The sequence below is a fragment of the Anolis sagrei genome, chromosome Y (assembly GCF_037176765.1).
Source record: "Anolis sagrei isolate rAnoSag1 chromosome Y, rAnoSag1.mat, whole genome shotgun sequence".
NCBI lineage: Eukaryota > Metazoa > Chordata > Lepidosauria > Squamata > Dactyloidae > Anolis > Anolis sagrei.
In genome coordinates, this window is record NC_090035.1 from 45576424 (window position 1) to 45599145 (window position 22722).

General features: G+C 41.9%; 1 protein-coding gene and 1 pseudogene across 1 annotated transcript in view; one reads left to right on the forward strand and one right to left on the reverse strand.

Moving 5' to 3' along the window:
- Positions 1-22722, forward strand: part of LOC132781813 (uncharacterized) — a 341517-nt gene that overhangs the window by 72442 nt on the left and 246353 nt on the right. The gene's annotated exons all lie outside the window — the stretch shown is intronic.
- LOC137095175 (rhomboid-related protein 1-like) overlaps positions 1-22722 on the reverse strand; it is a 71177-nt pseudogene that overhangs the window by 17147 nt on the left and 31308 nt on the right.

The following is a 22722-nucleotide window of genomic DNA, read 5'->3' on the forward strand; positions in this document are numbered from 1 at the left end:
ATTGCTGATTTTTTCTATGAAGTGGGCTGAGTCCTTGATGTAGTGTGTAGTGAGCCCAATATGGCTTTGTGCAGCAAGAAATTTTGCTAGGTCGTATGTGGGGGATCCAATGGCACTCACAATGGGTCTGAGTGGGGTGGAGTCCTTATGGACTTTTGGGAGTCCATAAAGCCTGGGTGGAAGGGCTTCCGTTTTACATAGCTGTTGTCGTATGTCAAAGTTGATTGAGGAGTTCTTAATCAGAGTGTTGGTTTTCCTGGTTATTTTGGAAGTTGGGTCTTGCTTGAGTTTTTTGTATATAGTAGGGTCCAGGAGGTTTCTGATTTTCTACTTGTATTGTTCTGTGTGCATGATTACTGTGGCATTCCCCTTGTCTGCTGACATAATGAGGATATCAGGATCTGAATTGAGTTCTCTGATAGCTCGTCTTTCCTTCCTTGTAATGTTACTGGAGGGAAGTTTTGCCTTTTTCAGGATCCTCTCTGTTTCTGCTCTTACTTCTGCTTCTTCCTCGGGGAGGCGATAAATTGCTGATTCAACATTGGCAATGATGTTTTCTACTGGGATCCTGGTGGTGGTTACAGCAAAGTTTCCTCCTTTCGCTAGTATGGATACTTGATCTTCAGGGAGTTGTCTGTCTGTCAGGTTGATGATGGTCCGTGATGTATCCAGTTCTGGTTTCGGCTGTTGCTTTTGGCATTTGTGGAATTTTCCTTCTACGCTGCAGAGACACAGATACCATCCCACAATTTCTCGCACCCAAAAGGACTTTCAAAACACCACAGGCTCACCGGATCTATGACGGCCTAGAACACAACTTCTTACGAGAGAGAATTCACACCATCCGCAAAGAACTCGCAAACACAGACAACGAATTGCTGCACCTCCATATCAACATCAGCCAGAAGATGAATTCCCAGGACTGGGACAAAATAGACAACCTCACTTACAGGAAAATGGAGAAAAACATGACTGTCCACACCAACAGACAATAAACAAAAATTCCACAAATGCCAAAAGCAACAGCCGAAACCAGAACTGGATACATCACGGACCATCATCAACCTGACCTCTCAACAGGATATTTTCCCAGGCTCAGCCAAGCCTTCAAATGCTAATGGTGATCAGTTGAAACATTCACACCTAGCTCCAGCAAGGAAGAGCTCCTTGCCCCACCCCAGCCATTCCACAGACATATAAACCCATTGTCCTAATTCCAACAGACCTCACTACCTCTGAGGATGCTTGCCATAGATGCAGGCGAAACATCAGGAGAAATGCCTCTAGAACATGGCCATATAGCCCGAAAAACCCACAAGAACCTTCCAATGAATCATTTGGGCTACAGAGTTGTGCCTCTGTTTGTAGTCTGTCTGTGCAATTTTCTTGCAGCAGCTGAGGATATGATCAATGGCTTCATCAGCTTCCTTGCACAGTCTGCGTTTTGGGGTCATCAGCTGATTTTTCGATCCTGGCCTTAATGGCATTTGTTCTGATGGCTTGCTCCTGAGCTGCAGGAATCAGGCCTTCTGCCTTCTCCTTCAATGTTTCATTCATGAGCCATAACCAGGTCTTCTAATCAACTTTTCCCTCAATTTTGTCAATGAACTGCCCATACAATGCTTTGTTATGCCAGTGGTTGTTGTTGTTGTGTTTATTGATATCCTGCTTTTTCTCTCCACAAAGAAGACTCAAAGTGGCTTATATTATTAGGACTTCTGGTGGACATGGCAATGGGGCTGCCTCGTTGAGAGCTAGCTCCTGACGAGGACCTGCATAGAGGCAGACAAGTTGAGCTGGAAAGCTCCCCCCTTTGCCGGATTGAGTGCAAAGGTGTCGCTAATCCCAAACTGAACTCGAAGACTCCAAAGATCTCTCCCCCCTCAAGGAGGGGAGTTCGAGAGGGTATGAGTAGCACATGGGAAGGCGAGCCGCCCCTCAAGGATCGAGCTGAAAGGCACGTTTAACCGTTGCCATCCCATTCATATCGAAGAAAAGAAGAAGAAAAAGAAATCTCAATTAAGGGGAATTAACAAGAAGGATTCCAATTCCAGGTAACAGGGTCCCGTCCCCCCCCCCCCCCAATTAAAGTCAGAAGAAAAGAATTTAAGAAGAAATAGACATTTACAGAAAGAGAGAGAACTGATTTACATTTACAGAAAGAGAACTGGCTAAGTGATTTCCGCGACAGTTTAAAGAGATTTGAGTGAAAGGAAATCTCAGCAAATATAAGTAAGAAATAACTGAAGTATATTATTGGCAAATTAATTTGAGACTACTAGATTTAAATTAAAGGATTTGAATATTATATATTATATATCTAGAAGGAATTGCCTGCTCTGTTTAGCTGCTGCTGCTTGCTCCCCCCCCCCCCCCCCCGGCCACCCTCCGAAAAGAATTGCAGGAAAATAAGTATTAATCTGACCTCGACACCATTATTGTTGTGGCTAGCTGCAGCCTTCTTCATAAACAACTGAGCACATGGAAAGAAGGAAGTGTCACAATGGAAGGCAGCTAAGGTGAAAAGGAAGAGGCGGGGCCAAGCACCAAGGGCGGAAGAAGAAGCAAAGGAAGGGCAGAAGTGATAGTGAGGAAGTAGGCCATCTTGGAAAACCATAGAGAAAAAATGCTACAGAGCGGCAAAAATAATTTAATTTAATTTAATACGATTAAATAATACTACTAAATTAACAAATTAAATAAGTAAATTAGAGAGGTAGTACAGCCCAACACCAGGGGAAACTAATTCAGATGAGGACGAGAAGCAGACGGGAAAGTTAATATATATGAGGAAGAGAAGCAGACGGGGAAGAAATACAGACGAGGATGAGAAGTAGATGGGGGAAATATACAAAGAAGCAGCTAAGAAAGGAGAGCAATTATATAGATATTTTGGGGGCAAAAATTGACTTAAAAATAAATATTAATTTCAATTTAATTAGGATTACAAATTTGAATCAGAAGAATTAATTAATTGAACGAATGAACTGCCCCAAATTTGAATTTGAACTTATCTTTATTTTACCTCACTGAGTTTTGAGACCTGCCCAAAAGACGTGAAGACTGCTTAAATGAATTAGAACAAAGAAATGAGTTAGTAAACCCTGAAAGCTGGGAAGAATTGTGAGCCACCCAAGGTAGAGAAAATCAACACTAGAGAAGAAGATAAGTCAAAGATATATCACAAATTGAAGGATTTAAGAGAAAAAGAATTAACAATTGATGACATCTAAAGGGAAAACAGAAAAAAAGAGAGAAACTCCTTTATAGAAGAGAAGAGGATCCCTGGATATAAACCCGAAGATGGACAACTTACTGATAGAAATAAAAAATCTATCAGAAAAACAAGATTCATTGAAGAAAGATGTGGCAGCGAAAGAAGAAGAATATTTTGAGAAACAAGAAAAGAATTTTAAGAAGATGAAGAATTTAAGGTAATGAAAAAAGAAATGAAAGAAAATTTGGGCAAATGAAAGAAGAATTTGGCAAATGAAAAAAGATATTATACAATTATCTAGAGAATTGAAAAGCAGTAAAGAGAAAATGGAAGAAACTCAATCCGAAACTTTATAGAAGATAAAAGGATTAGATAAACATAAAGAGAGGCTGGAGTTTGAACAAGAAAAATTACTTCAAATGCAAATGTATTTCAAACTAAGATTTAGGAATATTCCAGAAGAAGAGAATGAAGATATCGGACTAACAATGACTAAAATGCTAGCAAGTTGCATGGAATGCAAAGAAGACGAACTTGAACAGGATATAGACCAAACATATAGAGTTTCCTTGTTCTATGGAAGGAAAAACAAATTGCCAAGGGATGTAATAGTAAAATTTACAAGGAAAAAAGTTAGGGATGATGTTCTGTTCAAAAGCAATAGAAATCCCATCTATTTCAAGGAAAAGAAAATTGCAATTTTGAAGGAGTTCCCACAAGCTATGCTGACAAGAAGAAGGAAATATTTCCTGACAGAAGAACTAAAAAAAAGAGAGATAAGATATAGATGGGAGAGAAAAGAAGGAATAATGGTGACTTACAATGAAGAAAGATATTGACAACAGAACAGAAAGCTAAGGCATTCTACAAAAAACTAATGAAGGATATGAAGAAGAAGAAAAGCAAGAAAAAGAAGAAGAAAGAAGATTATCCACTCCAAGAAAACTAAGATAGCAAGACGTGAGTCACCAAAGGATTATGAATATTCCCTGAAAGGACACAAACAATGCCTGCACCACAAGAAAAAGAAGAAAGAGCATATGGAATGAAAGAGACTGCATCTGGATTAGCGGATTTGGCAATTGGCAACATGGGATCAGAGTTGGATATCAATGAATAATGATGGAGCATCAAATAAAATGCTTTTCAAATAATATTAATGGCCTTAATTCACCTCAGAAACGTAAGAAGGTATGGAACAATTTGAGTAAATTTAAATATGATATAGTAACTTCAAGAAATGCACATCTGCCATAAACATGTAGCGCACCTCACAAATAAAAAATTGGGAAAGGAATATTATTCTTCATATGAAAAAAAGAAAAGAGTGGTAACCTATGTGAAAGAAAACATAAGATCTGAACTGGCTTTCAAAGATGTGGAGGGCAGATGTGTTGCGGTGAAAATTACAGTTGGCGATTCAAAGATACTAATGTGTAATATCTATGCTCCAAATGGCCCAAAAACTAAATTTATACAATTTTTATGTAATAAATCGAAGGGAACAGAAAGGCAAAGGAAAGTACACTACTTCGAAGTTTTTGGAACTAAAAAAAGAGTTTGTGTTAGAGGATACTTGGAGGATGAGAAATGAGAACAAAAAAGACTATACCTTCTTCTCTGGTAGACACCAGTCATGGTCTAGAATAGACATGGCTTGGACAACTAAAAAAATTAAATTCCAAAATAACTGATAACAACATACTACCTAGAGATATATCAGACCATTGTCTGTTGGAAATTATAATTAATCATAAAAATCAATGCAAAAAATGGAGACTTAATGAAAAGGGAGGAAGACAAGGAATTTTATAAGAAATTGATTCAAGAATATTTACAAATAAACGATTCTGGAGAAGTGAATCCACAAGTGACATGGGATGCACTTAAAGCAGTTTTAAGAGGCCATTTCATACAGCAAGGAGCAAAGAGAAATAAAGAGAAACAAAAAGATTAATGATCTGATGATAAAAATTATAGCTAAAGAAATGGACTTAAAGAAGAGACCTGAGAATAAAAAGTTGGAAAGAGAATTAAAAACTTTGAAACAAGAAAAGGTGCGATTAGAATTAGAATTCTAAGCAAGACAATTAAAATTCTTAAAGGAACAAACTTTTGAAAATGTGAATAAACCAGGGAAATGGCTGTCAAATCAAGTAAGAAAAAGGAAACAAATAAAGCAGATAACCAAAATAAGTACAAAGGATAAAGAATTAATGATGGATAAGGAAATACTGATGGAATTTAGAAAGTTCTATGGCCAATTATATACAAATGATAAGATACCAAAGGAAGATATTACAAACTATATAGGCCAGATGAAATTAGATAAAATTACGGACGATGTTAAAGGAGCAAAAATTGGGAAATACAAATACAAAATTCGAGCTTTTGCGGATGATTTGTTAGGAATCATTGAGGACCCAAGTAAAAATTTACAAAACTGGATAAGTAAAATAGAAGAATTTGGGAAAGTGTCGGAATTCAAGATGAATATGAGCAAAACAAAACTATTGAAAAATGTAGATAAAGGAAAACAAGAGAAGATTCAGAAAGAGTTCGGTGTGGATATTGTAAAGAAAAGAAAATATTTTTAAAATTTGGCTTTCAGCAAGGAATGGCCAACAACTTAAAAATAATTATGAAATGATTTGGAAAAAGATCCAAAATGACCTCAAAAATTGGAACCATTTAAAATTGTCATTATTTGGATGAATATCATTAGTAAAAATGAATGTACTACCAAAATTGATATTTCTCTTTCAGAACCTTCCTGTAATAAGAAACCAGACCTTATTCAAAAAATGGAAGAAAGACTTACTAAAATTTGTCTGGAAGGGGAAAAGACCAAGAATAAATTATATAAATTTAATTGATAAAAATAATAGCTTTTGGCTTTCCAGACTTGAAAACCTATCACGAAGCATGTGCGCTCCTTTGGATTAAAGAATGGATGACATTGGAGAAAGAGAAGTGTTTAAACTTGGAAGGCCATGATTTAAGGGTAGGTTGGCATGCTTATATTTGGTATGATAGAGAAATCAAAGAAAAGAACTTTGGCAGCCATTTTGTAAGAACTTCTCTACTGAGAACCTGGCTGTTGTATAAAAAATATTTGTACAAAACGACACCATTATGGATCTCCCCGATGGAGGCCCACCAAAGAAGACTCTTAGGCTGGAGAAAATGGCCGACATATGAAGATATATTAATTAAGGACACAATGGATATTAAGACTTTCGAACAACTGAAAGTAAACTATGAAAATATAACATGGCTTCATTATTTACAAATAAAGGATTATTATAAACAAGATAAAAATAGGATTTGACTGAGAAGAAAATATATGGGACAAAATCTTGAAAAAGGAAAAGAAAATAGTCACAATGATTTACAATAAACTATTATTATGGGCAACAGAAAAAGAACAGGTCAAGTCCTGTATGATAAAATGGGCGGAAAACTTAAGGAGACCAACTCAATTCAGGGAGTGGGAACAACTGTGGAACAAAAAGTTAAAATACACGTATGCTGTGGACTTGAAGGAGAACTGGTTTAAAATGTTCCACAGATGGTACATCACTCCAAAAAAATTAAGCCATATGTATAAAAATACATTGGACAGGTGTTGGAAATGCGGTGAAGAAGTAGGTACATTCTATCACATATGGTGGACTTGTAAGGAAACAACCAAATATTGGTCTTTAATCCATGAGGAAACACACAAAAAAATTAAGAAAATGTTTAAGAAAAAATCAGAATACTATTTGTTGGGCTTCACTGACTCGGAACTACAATTGGATGAAAATGAAGATAAATTATTGACTTATGTTACAACAGCGGCTAGAATTATTTTTGCAAAGTTTTGGAAGAAAAAGAACAAATTCCCACGGTGGATGAGTGGGTGGACAAGGTTAAAGAAATAAGAGACATGGATGAATTAACTTTTTTGTTAAAGAAAATACCGGGAAATCTATAAAAAAGACAGACTGGGTTCTCTTTCATGACTATGAAAAGAATAGAAAAGAGAAAGAAACAAAGAAGAGGTAAATAATAATGAAACAACAGACAATAAGATCCTGAGATTGGAATGGAAGTCATTTTTTTTTATTTTTGAATTTTTGCATTTTTGTATTTTTGTATCTTTTCTTTTCTCTTTTTTTCTTTAATTGATTGTATTTCCTACTTTCCCATCTTCTTGAATATTGCCCCTCTTTCCATGTATATATGTTTTAAACTGTTTAATAAAAATCTATTTTTTAAAAAGTGGCTTATATTAAAAGCCTTTTTATACATGTATTGTCGCAGGCTTTCATGGCTAGAATCACTGGGTTGCTGTGAGTTTTCCGGTTTGTATGGTCATGTTCCAGAAGCATTATCTCCTGACGTTTCACCCACATCTATGGCAGGCATCCTCAGAGGTTCAAGACTCTTGACCTCTGAGGATGCCTGCCATAGATGTGGGCAAAACGTCAGGAGAGAATACTTCTGAAGCATGGCCATACAGATCAGAAAACTCACAGCAACCCATTTCTATACCATTTAAAACCCACAAATATTCAAACATTAAAACAGAATTAAATTATTATTGGTATTTTTAAAATGGTCTTAAAAACCTTCTTCTATCAAAGCCTGCCTGAATAAAAAGGTTTTAGCCTTTTAACGCTTAACAACTTCATACTTTAAGACTGGAATGTTTGAAACAGGTCTCTTGTTCTTTTGATGAGTTTCCTTGGTGCTTTCTTGTATTTTTATGATTGTAAAACAGCCCGAGATTCAATTATGCAGTATCGATACTAATCAATCCATTGATTCGATGAAGAAATCAATGCCGAATAGCCAATCGGGATGGATGGAAAGTCCACGGAAGGGTTAAAACTGTAGGCTCATATACACTGTCCCTAAAAACAGCAATCTGGGTTTGATCAAGCCTTCTACAGCTGCTATTTTTAGGTTAACAAAAGACTCATGCGCTGCATCCAACTCCTCATCAAACGTCACATCTGCTTCAACCCTGAAAGCTGAGATCTAAAAATAATTAAATAGGCCTCGTAGTACAAGCTGCAAAATCTTGACTTAACTGATTGCAGGAATTTTTCATCCAGTCATATCTGCACGGATTTGCATTTGAATGAAACAAATATCGACTGCGAGGAGGAATATTATTATTTAATTTTGTCAAATAAATGACACACGCAAATGTCAGCATGGCAGACGTCATTTTGGGGGGTGAAAATATGCATTTCCTTGTGCAAGAGGGAGATGTCCTGGCATGCGGACATTTGCAGGCACTTAGGTTAGAAAACAACTCTTGTGTTTAGAAAGAAACCAAGATCCACCAACCCATTCAGCTTTTTAAAGGGTCAAAGTGAGCTTCTTTGAAATCGATGGAACCAATCAATTAAACTACTAGCTGGAGCTGTAGGAATCATTCAGTTGTAAAAGAGGTGGAGACAATGGGAGCAATAGGTTCCTATATATTAGAACAATTAAAACTGCTTTCATGTTGATATTCCTTTGAAACCAGGGTTTGAGGGCACATCTACACATCCCTCCTCAATGGACTGTCACCCTGTTGTGGTGAGGGGGCTTGCGTGTTCTGATGAACCTGTAGGCACAACTGGAGTCGTGCACTCCCAGGAGTGGCCGCGGGTGAGGTATCACACCAAGCACAGTCCAAAGAGCCAAAGACCTCAACGGCGGAGCAGGCGGAGGATAACATGGTACACGTTACAATGACTGTGAAGGCGGAAGAAGGCTGCAACAGACTGAGAAGCCACGGTCATTGTGTTAAACTACACCACCAGTGGAACCTCACTCTGTGAAGACTGTGTGTTGATCAGTTGTGCACTGACCTCCACACATTAAAAAAACACACGGACAGACGTCTTCCAAAGAAAATAAAAACAAACCAACCAAAGTCCCAAGGCGATCAGCGAGTGGCAACAGGGGCAGGACTGTGAAATCTGGAAGCCCCTAGTCACAGACTGGTACATGGGCAGTGGGTAAGGACTCAGTTGTTCTACCTCAAGGTCCAAGGCAGTTGAGTAGTTCGGCAGCTGTATCCACGACTGAGCAGTCCTTTTGAGGATCCATTCTGCTCACCCCACATGGGGAGGGACCCCTAAACATAGTCTGCCTCTCTCATCCCTGACTGGAGTGCTGCATCCAGTGGGGTCACCACCCTGCGGCCAAAAAAGAAAAATGAACTTCGGTACATAGAACGTACGGACACTGATGGACAACTTCTGACAGTGAATGCCCCGAACGCAGAACTGTCATCATTGCAAGGGAGCTGGGACACTTTAACATCGACATAGCAGCCCTTCAGGAGACCCGGAGAGCAGGAGAGGGACAGCTGAAGGAAGAAAAAGGAGGCTACACCTTCTTCTAGAAGGGACTGCCCGAAGAAGACCAAAGAATGCACGGAGTTGGCTTTGCTATCAGAAATGATCTGGTGAAACATCTGACCGAAGCACCCACTGGCATCAATGGACGACTCTCAATCCTCCGAATTGATCTTGCCAAAAACCAACAGGCAACCATCATAAATGCCTATGCACCAACACTAGATGCTGTTGAAGACATCAAGGAGAAATTCTACTGTCAACAGGACACCGTCCTGTTGGGGATACCTAAAGAGGATAAAATCATCCTCCTAGGGGACTTTAATGCAAGAGTTGGGCGAGATTTCTATTACGGTATATTGTTGTAAGTCCAGTGTGTGTGTGTGTGTGTTAAAGAAAACCTTACAGAAAAGTTTGCAGAAAAGCCTTATGAAGTGTTAATAATTAACTGCAGCTGTAAAAGCTAGCTCAGCTCAGCAAGGTTGGACCACGCCTCTTGAATGTAACAGTTTTTTGAGGCTTTTGCAGCCTGTTAGCAGTTCGCTGTTTGATTTGCTGGAGAGCAGATGCAAGAAACTTATGCTATGGTAAAGTAACCATGTTTTATTTTGTTATGCTCTATGATTTATAACACAGAAGATTTATTCTGTATTACTTACAGAGACTATGTAAGTGTGCCAAGCTGTTTTATTTTCAACTCTACAACCAAGAGTAAAGTTCTAGTGTTTTATTTCTTCTGACTGGTCTGTGTCTTTGGCATTGGGTTTTTGGACATGTTGGACATTGCTACTGCACAACAAATTGATTCTGCATAACAACTTCGACCTGTGGCCAGGGACCATAGCAAAAGATGGGGTTGGAAACAGCAACTCAAATGGCATCTTGCTTCTCACCAAATGTGCGGAACACAACCTTGTCATCACCAACACACTCTTCCGCCAGAAAAAACAAGTTCAAGACATCATGGAAGCAACCCCGATCAAAGCATTGGCACCTCTTAGACTATGTAATCACACGTGCCAGAGACCGCCGTGACGTGCTCCTCACAAGAGCCATGACAGGTGCTGATGACTGCTGGACTGACCACAGGCTGATCCGATCCACGATGGCTATCAAGATCGCTCCCAAGCGCAGACTCCTAGGAAGAAAGATAAGGCGCAAAATGAACACCCAAGCCCTTCAGGAGCCTTCCAAATGAGCCCTTCTCCAAACAGCACTCAAGAACCATCTACCCACAGAACACCCTGAAAATGTTGAGGAACACTGGAACAAACTGAATACCTCCACCATCACAGCCTGCGAAGAAACTATTGGATACCAAACCGGCTCCTCCATAATGACATGATGGCAACAGTTTTGGACAAGAATGGCTCCCAAAGTGACCCATTTAAAGTGGAATCCGGTGTCAAACAAGGATGTGTTATTGCCCCAACTTTATTCTCCATCTTCATCGCTATGATACTTCACCTTGTTGATGGGAAGCTTCCCACCAGAGTGGAAATCATCTATCGGACAGATGGCAAGCTATTCAACCTCAGCAGACTGAAAGCCAAAACCAAGGTTACAACAACATCTGTTATGGAACTCCAGTATGCTGATGGAACTCTGTTATGGAACTCCAGTATGCGCATTCAGAAGAACATCTACAAGCCACTCTAAACACCTTCGCAGAAGCATACGAGAAGCTCGGCCTGTCACTGAACATTGAAAAAACCAAGGTGCTGCTCCAGCAGACACCAGCCAACCCCTCTCCAATGCCAGCGATACAGCTTAATGGTGTAACATTAGAAAATGTTGATCATTTCCGCTACCTTGGCAGTCACCTCTCCACCAAAGTCAACATCGACACCGACACCGAAATACAACACCGCCTGAGCTCTGCACGCACAGCATTTTTCCGAATGAAGCAGAGACTGTTTGAGGACCGGGACATCCGTAGGAATACCAAGGTGATTGTTTATAGAGTGATTGTCCTCCCAACACTGCTATATGCCTGTGAGACGTGGACTGTCTACAGACGTCACATGCTACTCCTGGAACGATTCCATCAGCACTGCCTCCGGAAAATCCTGCAAATCTCTTGGGAAGACAGGCGGACAAATGTCAGCGTGCTGGAAGAAGCAATGACCACCAGCATTAAAGCTATGGTCCTCCGCTATAAACTCCACTGGACCGAAGGCCACGTTGTCCGGATGCCTGACCACCGTCTCCCAAAGCAGTTGCTCTATTCCGAACTCAAGAATGGAAAGCGAACTGTTGGTGGACAGGAAAAGAGATTTAAAGATGGACTCAAAGCCAACCTTAAAAACTCTGGCATAGTGAGAACTGGGAAGCCCTGGCCCTTGACCGCTCCAGCTGGAGGTCAGCTGTGACCAGCAGTGCTGCAGAATTTGAAGAGGCACGAATGGAGGGCAAAAGGGAGAAGCGTGCCAAGAGGAAGGTGCGTCAAGCCAACCCCGACCGAGACCGCCTTCCACCTGGAAACCAATGCCCTCACCTCGGAAAACGAGGGATCACCTAAGTAACACTAACCATTTCAATGAAGATCAAACTACACTATATTTATTTATGGTGTCAGAAGTGAATAGAGAATACAGTTATAATGTATAGAAAAACCAAAAACAAAGCTAAAGACTTGCAATTATATTAAATGTCCATTCAAAGTGCCTCTGGTGTCGCTGTGCATGTGGCAGGGCTCAGGCTGCATTGCAGTAAGTGGTCTGTGGCTTGCTCTTCTCCACACTCGCATCTCATGGACTCCACTTTGTAACACCATTTCCTAAGATTGGCTTTGAATCTCATAATGCCAGAGTCTGTTCAGCACCTTCCAAGTCGCCTAATCTTCTGTGTGCCCAGGGAGAAATTTCACATCTGTTCTCAGCCACTGGTTGAGATTCTGGGTTTTAGCCTGCCGCTTTTGGACTCTTGCTTCCTCAGGTGTTCCTGCGAGTATCTCTGGAGATCTTAAGAAGCTGTTTCTTGATTTAATCCATTGGCCTGCTGGCTGATATCTGAACAGAGGATGGGTCGGAGATGTCACTGCTTGGTTTTTTCATTACAGGCTTCTACCACTTGGGATTAGGAGATTGTGCTCTCCAGAGAAGAGATGGTGGGTAACCAGGCAGCAGGAGAGCAGGCAGGAGGGAGAGAAACTCTGAGGAGAGAACATGGGTTTGGACGAGAGAAATGCAGGACGCAGCTCCACCTGCTTGGCAGTTACTTGTCAAGCATTTCAGGTGAAATCCATCTCACCCAGAATGATTTATTAGCCACTCAACAAAAGTGATTTAAAAGGCTTTATCTCCCCTCTCTTCTCACCAGAAGTAATGAAGCTGCTTGAAGAAAAGCACAGCAGAAGGATGCCCATGATTCCCAGATACTGTCTACACGAGGCATGAGATAACTTTGGCCTTCCCTCCAGGTGTTTTGGACTTCAACTCCCATGATTCCTAACAGTTGGTAGGCTGTTAGGAATGGTGGGAGTTGAAGTCCAAAGCACCCGGAAGGAAGGCCGAAATTCGCTATGCCTGAATCTCTATCTATAGATTATTATTATTATGTTTATTTATATCCCGCTTTTTCTCTCCATATGGAGACTTAAAGTAGCTCACAATTAAAAGCATTGCAATGCAACTTAAAATATACAAATATGTAAGTATTAAGCAGTATTAAACACCATTAATAGGTGTCATTAGCATCCCAGATGCTTTTATTTATTTATTTATTTATTTATTTATTTAAAACATTTATATTCCAACCTTCTCACCCCGAAGGGGACTCAGGACAGAGCACACCATATATACGGCAAACATTCAATGCCAGGACAAGAATTCATTATGTGCATACTTAAACATTAAAACACATGTGTCTCAATATTAAAATACACTGTGTAAAACTGTCTTGATCATCTGCGTCTAATCTAATTGGCCTGGTAAGGTATCACTGCTTTATTGCCCTGTCCTGAAAGCTTGGTCCCCCAATTTCCAGCATTCCTCATCTCCAGGTGGTTTTGGTCTGCTACTCCCTCCACTTCTCATCTTGACCATACAGGTTAGGATTCATTGTATGATGCATCTATATATATAAAAATGAAAGTGGCATCGAACAGAGAAGCAAAACTCAAAAACCCCCCAACAAAACTTAACCAAAATTTCCATGCCCATAACATAACCCACTAGGTACAAACAATCCGAATCAAAATTAAAAACAACACAACAACACACTCACAAAGCGACAAAACAACTGAGCATGCGCAATGGCACCCAGCCGCAAGTTCCCCTGCGCGCGCACACGGCCTGCTGGCCAACGCCCACTCCAAGCCCCGCCGCGCCGTTTCCCGCCATGTCAAAACCATCCCTCCTCCCCCTCCTTCATCTTACCCTGGTCACGCTGCCTCCACACACACACACACACAACGCACCTTCACTGCTCACCACCCCGCGCGGCACACACACACACACACCCTCACTCCCTGTTGGGAAAGCAGCAGCAACGGAGCATCCACGCAAGGAAGAAGGGGGGGAGGAGGGGGGGAGGGGGAGGAGGAAGGTCCATGGTGCTTGAATGAAGGACCTTCCTTCTCTCCCTCCCTTCCCTTCTTTCCTCCCTTTCTTTCCTTTTCTTCCTTCCTTCTCCTTCCTTTCCTTCTTTCCCTCCTTCCCTTCCTTCCTGTCCAGCCTTCTTTTCCTTCTTTCCTCCCTTTCCTCCTTCTTTCCCTTGTTTCATTTCCTTCCCTCCCTCCCTTCTTCCCCTCCTTCCTTCCTTCCTTCCTTCCTTCCTTCCTTCCTTCCTTCCTTCTCCTCCCTCCCCTTTTCCTTCCTTCCTGTCCCTCCTTCCTTCTTCCTTTCCTTCTTTTCCTCCCTCCTTTTCCTTCTTTCCCTTTCTTCATTTCCTTCCCCTTCATTTCCTTCCCTCCCTCCTTTTTTCATCCCCCTCCTTTCTTTCCCTCCTCCCTTCCTCCCATCCTGTCCCTCCCTTTTTTCCTTCCTTCCCTTCTTTCCCTCCCTCCCTTCCTTTTTCCTTCCTTCTTGTCCCTCCTTCCTTCTTCATTTCCTTCTTTTCCTCCCTCCCTTTCCTCCTTCTTTCCCTTTCATTTCCTTCCCCCTCATTTTCTCCCCTCCCTCCTTTCTTCATCCCCCTCCTTTCTTTCCCTCCTTCCTTCCACCTTCCTTCTCCTCCCTCCCTTCCTGTCCCTCCTTTTTTTCCCTTCCCTTCTTTCCTCCCTCCTTTTTTCCTTCCTTCCTGTCCCTCCTTTCTTTCCTCCTTCTTTCCCATTCTTCATTTCCTTCCCCTTCATTTCCTTCCCTCCCTCCTTTCTTCATCCCCTCCTCCCTCCCTCCCCTCCTACCCCTCCTTTCTTTTCCTTCCTTCCTGTCCCTCCTTCCTTCCTTCTTCCTTTCCTTCTTTCTAAGAGATAAATACAATATTAAATGGAAGGGACAGTCAAAAAGTAACGAGAGGAGGGGAAAAGGGAAGGAAGGAAGGAGAGAAGCACGGAGGGAAAGAAGGAAAGAAAGAAAGAAGCAAGAAAGGAAAGAAGGAAATAAAAAAGGGAAAGGAAAAAAGAGAGGGAAGGGACAGAAGGAACAAAAGATAGGGAAGGAAGGAAGGATGTAACCAAAGAGCAAAGAAAGGGAGGAAAGAAACAGGTAGAGATGGAAGAAAGATGAGAGATAGGGAAAGAAAAAAAAGAAAGGAAGGAAAGAGGGAAAGAAGCAGAGAAAGAAGGAGGGAAGGTTGGCCACAGCAACGCGTGGCAGGGCACAGCTAGTAATGATAATAAAGTTATTGTATTCTATTGCTAAAATATGCAGTCCAAGAACATCTGGGGAGCTTCATGATTCTGCCCTTTACTTTACAGATAGGACAGTTGCCAATAAATAGAACGGATATTTATCATATCAGGAGCGAACCAAGAGTACATTTGTATTGCATTTTTAAAAAGCAAACAAACAAAAAATACAAAGTTTGAAAACTTGGCATTATATTAAATATCCTATGGCCAGAAGCTGGGTAGAATGGATTAACCCAATAGAACGGATTAAGAAAGCCTTCCTGTGCCTGCATTTGGGACTATCCTTGTCATTCAACATAAAATAGAATTTTTGCACACACACACAAACAAACAAAGGAACCATGTCAAGTTGCCTTTTGTGCACAAGCAAACTATTTTTTCCTGCCTAGAAAATTCTCCTTTCGGCAGACTTGCTTTTTGTGCAGACAATCCTGCTTTCTATGCAGAAATGCTTCCCCCCCCCCCCCCCCCCCCAGAAAAGCTTGGCTTTTAGTGTCCAGAAAGACCCTAAAAGATAATAGGTTTATTATGCTTGGTTGCTGACAAGAAGACTGTGATGCAAGGGAAAAGGGGAGTCACCTGCCAGGACACCGGCCAGGTAGAGGAAGCTGATGCGGAGGATGCCATGGACCATCTCCAAGGGAACCCCGATCATCAGCTGCAGGAGGGCATTGAAGCCCAGCTGTTCTAACCTGGAAATAGATAAGAGGAAGCTGCAACAGCTAGCAATTCCAGGACAGAAGAGGCCACAAGAAAAACATTGGGAGGAAGAAACCAACGGAGCTTTGATAGCTAACAATGCATCTAACGTATCAGCCCTGTTTGAGATGGGATATATGTGCCATGTAGGGTGGCTACGTTGGATCCAGACATTGGGAGGAAGAAACCAACGGAGCTTTGATAGCTAACAATGCATCTAATGTATCAGTTCTGTTTGAGATGGAATGTATGCTCCATGTAGGGTTATCACGTTGGATCCAGAACCAGCTGTTGCTACTAGGGGTTTACAACAGGCTTTTTCTAAGTAACAGGGAGGATCAGAATCTTTTCCGTTACAGCTGCCACAAGTTAATTGGGTGCGTTATTTCTTGCAGCATATAACAAGGCACTAGGTTTGCAAGCTTTGAGCTTTGCATTTGGCTTAGCTTGATGGCTCGTTTGAGCTGAAGAAACCTTTAGCTGTTGCTGGGAGTGGTTACCCAGCATCCTGAAGCAGTTTGGAGTGCCAAAGAAACTGCTTGTCTATGGCAAGGTAAGGACATTCTATTGATAACTAAGTAGAGATACTGTATTTTTATTTATTTATTGCTCTTATACCTCACTACCATTTCCCGCAGGACTCGGTGCAGCTTACAAGAGGCCAAGCCCAATAACATCATAAAAACAACAACAGCAAAACAATAAATAACTCATAAGAGGCAAAACAATACAAAAATAACATGACACATTTAAAAACATGAGGAAGGGCCAATTGTGAAAATTTAAAAATCAAAAAGCTGGGGAGTTCAAAGGGAGATAGGAGGAGTGTTTTGGGATAGGTGGATGTGCAGACAATTCTAAATCTCTCATAAGGTGCATTAAGGACATATTGCTTAAGATTCCTTATTCTGGGAAGGCACACTGGAACATCCACGTTTTCAAGCTCCTTCTGAAGACTGCCAATGTTGGGGCCTGCCTGATGTCCTTAGGGAGGGAGTTCCAGAGTCGTGGGGCCACCACCGAGAAGGCCCTGTCCCTCATTCCCACCAATCGTGCCTGTGAAGCAGGTGGGATTGTGAGCAGGGCCTCTCCAGATAAACAAAAAGATTGTGTGGGTTCGTATACAGAAATGCGGTCATGGAGGTAGATGGGTCCCAAACCGTTTAGGGCTTTGTAGGCAAGCACCTGCACCTTGAATTGGGCCCGGAAAATGAATGGCAGCCAATGGAGCTTCTTAAACAGGAGGGTTGACCTCTACCTGAAAGGAGCACCAGTTAACAGCCTGGCTGCCGCCTGCTGTACCAACTGGAATATCTGGGCCGTTTTCAAGGGAAGCCCCATGTAGAGTGCATTACAGTAGTCCAATCTAGAGGTGACTAAGGCATGGACCATCCCGGCCAGATTTGCCTTCACGAGGTATGGTCGCAGTTGGCGCACGAGTCTCAATTGTGCAAAGGCCCTCCCAGCCACCACCAATGCCTGAGCTTCAAATGTAAGTATGAAGGAGGACACCCAAACTGCGAACCTGTGACTTCAGGGGGAGTGCAACCCCATCCAACACTGGTTGCCACCCTATATCTCAATCTGGTTTATGATCGACCAGGAGGACCTCTGTCTTGTCAGGATTAATCTTCAGCCCGTTCTTCCTCATCCAGCCAGGCACAGCGGCCAGGCACCCGTCCAGCACTCAAGGGGCTTCCTTGGCATTAGGTGGAAAAGAGTAATAGAGTTGTGTGTCATCTGCATAGAGCTGGCACCTAACTCCAATACTCCGGATGACCTCTCCCAGCGGTTTCATGTAGATGTTAAAAAGCATGGGAGACAAAATGGAGCCTTGCGGGACCCCACAGGTCAAAGGCCAGGGGTTCGAGCAGGCATCTCCCAGCTTCACCATCTGGGAGCGGCCCTCCAGGAAGGACTGGAGCCACGACAGAACCGTGCCTCCCAGAATCATCCCGGAGAGTCGTCCCAGAAGGATACCATGATTGATGGTATCAAAATTTGCTGAGATATCCAAGAGAACCAGCAGAGTCACACTCCCCCTGTCCAGCTCCCTGCGGAGGTCATCCACCAAGGTGACCAAAGTGGTCTCGGTGCCGTGGCCAGGCCTGAAGCCAGTCTGTGGCTGGTCCAGGTAACTGATGTCATCCAAAAAACCTTGTAGTTGAAAGGCTGTATTTTGCTATGTGCTTGCATATTGTCGTGTAAAGAAGAACACTCACCGGATATAGTTTGCTGTATATTGGTGAGAACAATTCTTCTATTTTTGCTTTGTATTTTTGACCTACAGTGAACAGAACTAAAATTTTGTTTCTACTTAAAACAACAGACACGTGTATTTTTTGAGTTTTTATCACACGGAGAGTAAAAGGGGCCGAGACATTCTGTGGGCTGCTAACACTACTCTGAGATAGGCTCCAGTAACCTTAATGTTATCATGTATTTATTTACAGCATTTATATACCACACTTCTCACCCCGGAGAGGACTCAGAGCAGATCACAGAACACATACATGGCAAACATTCAGTGCCATTGTACACTGACAAGACAGACAACTGTATATAGATAGAGGTATATATAGGCTTTCCCATCTTCAGCATCTTGGAGGCTGTGCTCAGTTCCAGCAACGGGGCAGGGTGTGTGTATGTGTGTGTGTGTGTGCCGTCGCTCCATCTTCCCTGCCAAAGAGCTTTGTTTGTAAACTTCCTCCTTGATCGAACTGCCATCGTTTTCGGGTATTTTCTTATGGGTGCCTTAAATACCTCCTCACTGTAAATTGTCCCTATTTATCTACTCACATTGCTGTTTTCAAATTATTAGATAGGCAGAAGCTGGGCTGAAAGGTAAGGTGCTCACCCCAACCTGGGCTTCAAAGTGCCAACCTTTCAATTGGCAAGATTGACTGCAGCTGGCAGTTAACCTGCTGTGCTAAATCTGGCTAAAGTATTATTATGTATACTGTATTTTTTCTGTTGTGAGCTGTCCCAAGTCACTTTGGGCAGAGGGGTGGGATATAAATAACGTATTATTATTATTATTATTATTATTATTATCCTCACTTATAAAAGGTTGCTTTTACATTTACCCAGTCCAGTTTCAACTGGAAACCCTCGTGTTGTCTCTGAACATATTATCATTAGCATTAGCATTAGCATTATTATTATTTCTTACCCATTATTATTTCTCTCCCCATGGCTTGAGGTGGGTTACAGAATAATTAAAACATATAAACATTGTAAAAACACTACGGCTACAGATATTAAAACGTATTCCTATAAAAGCTACATATTTAAAAGTATTTCTATAAAATACATATTAAAATACAGAAAATAGAGATTCGACAAAGGACACACATTTAAAATTCATGCTTGAAGACTGCCTGGGAAGGCCTGCCAGAAGAGATAGGTCTTTACTAGGGCTGGGCGGTTTCGTTCGTTAATTTCGTAATTCGTTTTTAATTCATTATTTTTTTTGATAACGAAGCGATATTGAACCATCCAGGAGCAACTTAAAATCGAAACGAATTTTTAAAATTTGTTTCGTAATTGTTTCAAAATTGTTTTGTTATTATTTTGTTATTATTTCCGTATGTCTGGTGCAAGTTTTATAGTTGTTGTTTTATCAGTGATAAAAAAATAAATTATCACACCAACAGTCAACAACAGAGGGAGAGGGAAGCTTCAGAAGTTCCCCCTGTCCCATTTGGAGGGTTTTTTAGCCTATTGCGCAATCGCGTCCGCCATTAACAAATCGATTCGTTATTGTTTCGAAATTGTTTTGTAATTTCCGAAATTTCGTAAATATCGAACTTTTTTAAAGAAAAATTCAGAATTCTTTTAAATAACGAAATGCAAAAACCGCCTAAAAACGAGTTTAGAAACAAATTTTTCCGTGGTTGGACAGCCCTAGTCTTTACATGGTTTTGAAATTCTGACAGCTCATTTAGTTGTCAGAGTTCTTCCGGCAGTTGTTCTACAGTCATTCCCACAATTCCTAACATATATAACTGTGAACGCACAAGTGCATATTTTTATAGACGGAAAGGACAGTACACACACATGCTGCTACTCTGTAGCACTCACATGATAGAGGATCATAATTACTGACCATTATGGTGATGAGCTTTACATAGTTGCTCACATTGCACCATTCTGACACTGCAGCTGTGCAAAGCTGCACTTCCAGGTGAGCAATGCAATTCCACCTTCTCATGTGCCATTTCCCCTCCTATCATCATCATCATCATCATCATCATCGTTATTGCTGTTGTTGTTTCACAATTTTTTTAAAGGAGGGGAATGCTACAGATGCTGCCACCAAAGCACCTGGACTCCCTCCCCGCACAAGGTAAGTCCTGGTACTTGTGGCATGAGCGGTGGTGGCTAATGATGGGCAAAGCTACATTGTGGGGTACATTGTGGGATAGCTAAACCTAAGCCTTGAAGGTCTGCAGTGATTCTCCCCCCCCCCCCCCCACAGTTGTTCCAGAAAGAAGTACAGATTAAATTTCTCCAAAATGCTTGGGACCACAAAAAAAAAGTAATTTGGTTGTCAAAGGCTTTCATGACTGCAACCACTGGGGTTGCTGTGAGTTTTTTGGGCTGTTTGGCCATGACCCAGCAGGTTTCTTTCCTGATGTTTTGCCTGCATCTGTGGCTAATTACATCTTCAGAGGTTCTGTTGCTAGTGAGGAAAGTGGAGTGTGTGTGTGTGTGTACACACACACACACACACGTCTGTGGAATAATGTCCAGGGTGGGAGAAAGACGTCTTGTCTGTTTGAAGCAAGTGTGAATGTTGCAATTAGCAAGCTTGATTAGCATTGAGTAGTCTTGCAGATGCAAAGTCAATCGATGAGGGTTTCTACATAGAGGTAGCCCACCCTGGATATTCCACATACACCCCACTTGCCTCATTTCCTTCAGATCTCTGAACAAACCTCTGAAAATGCCGACCACAGATGCAGGCGAAACGTCAGGAAAGAACACTACTGAAACATGGCCATACAACCCAGAAAACTCACAGCAACCCGAAGTATTTTGCATTTTTTTCAGAACTTGGAATGTTTGCATATATGTCACAAGAGTATCTTGGAAGCAGGACCTACAGACAAATGAATGTTCAATTATAGATAACCTGTTAGGCAGATACAAGCCAACTTTGGCCCTCCCTCAAAGTATTTTGGACTTCAACTCCCACAACTCCTAACAGCCAAACCACCTGGAGGGAGGGCCAATGTTGGCCCGTGCCTGGTGTAAGAGACAGGTGAAAACTGCTGTAAAATAAGTGAAAACTACACGTAGCCACCCCCAAATACCTACCCAATATGCATAAACATGTAAGTGAGAAATCTCCAGGTTCGGGCTCGGTGCCCTGGGTGATAGATGAGGGGACTCTTTATGTACTCCGGGTGATACGTCTGCAGCACCCACTTGTTTAGCCGGGCACCGTAGCAGAGGAAAACAATGATCTAGCAGTGAAAAGAAAGAGACTCGCTTAGGACAGTCTATGTCTGGATCTACACTGCCATATCCATATGATCGCACTAGACAATCCACATTATTATCTTCTTTGGGCTGGATTATATGCAGTTATGAAAGCCTTTGACAACCAAATTACTTTTTTGGTTGTCAAATTACACTGTCGTATCATCCAGTTCTAAGCAGATCATCTTCTTTGGCAGTGTAGAAGAGGATATGATACCTGAACAGGTGCTGTGTCTAGGCTGCACTTCTACGGCAGATGAGCAAACTCATACAAGTACATGGTTCAGTGTCTTCCTTTTTAAAAGAAAACTCCTTTCTAGTTCTCATCATTACAAAATAGTTTTTATTATACTCTCAGGAACCTAAAAGATCATTGAACAAGATCCCAGTGATGGAGTAGGTTTGTTCCTCATGAATAGTCAAAGCAGAAGAAATTGTTCAAAATTGGATAAATGGAAGCTATTTTATGTCCTCAGTGGCCACAGAGATGCTCACCTGGGTTAAGGTGACTACCGCCATGAAGACCGGTGGAGGGCAGGCGCGGTGCTGGTAGAAGTACCACCATCGCTCCATCTCACAGGGTAGGATCTTGTAGGCCACATAGCGCACAAAGCGCTTGTAGAAACCCAGCCCAGTTAAATCTAGGAGCCCGTCGCGGGGCAGTGCCCTTTGCCCGTTGGCGATGGCTCACTTGAAGCTGCTGGACCGCTTGCTGCTGATCTGGAAAGAGAGGCCGTGATGCGCAGAGGCCAGCAGTGGGGGGGGGGGGGCAACGGATACATCCCCATTCCCGTCCGAACCTCCCCCCCACTTGGTTCTATGGTGCTCACAAAGGGAGATACAGTTCTTCCAATAACCCAGCGATTCTTGAAGCATGCTGTGCAGAGCCCTTAGGTCTCCACATACTGAGGGGCTCTGTGCGTCTATACATCTGTCCTTCATTCCCCACCTTTCTCCTCCAAAGGCACAGACCTTTTCTCCTGCGCCCTTGCAACCCTTTTCCCTTTAGCCCATCACTGACCAAACCCTTATTGTTATTACAAAGGTTGAGTGGCCATCTGATGCTTGGGGGTGCTATGATTGTGCTTTTATTGCATTACAGAAGGTAGTTGGTCTGGATGGCTTCTGGGGTTGCTCCTATTATTATTATTATTATTATTATTATTATTATTATTGCA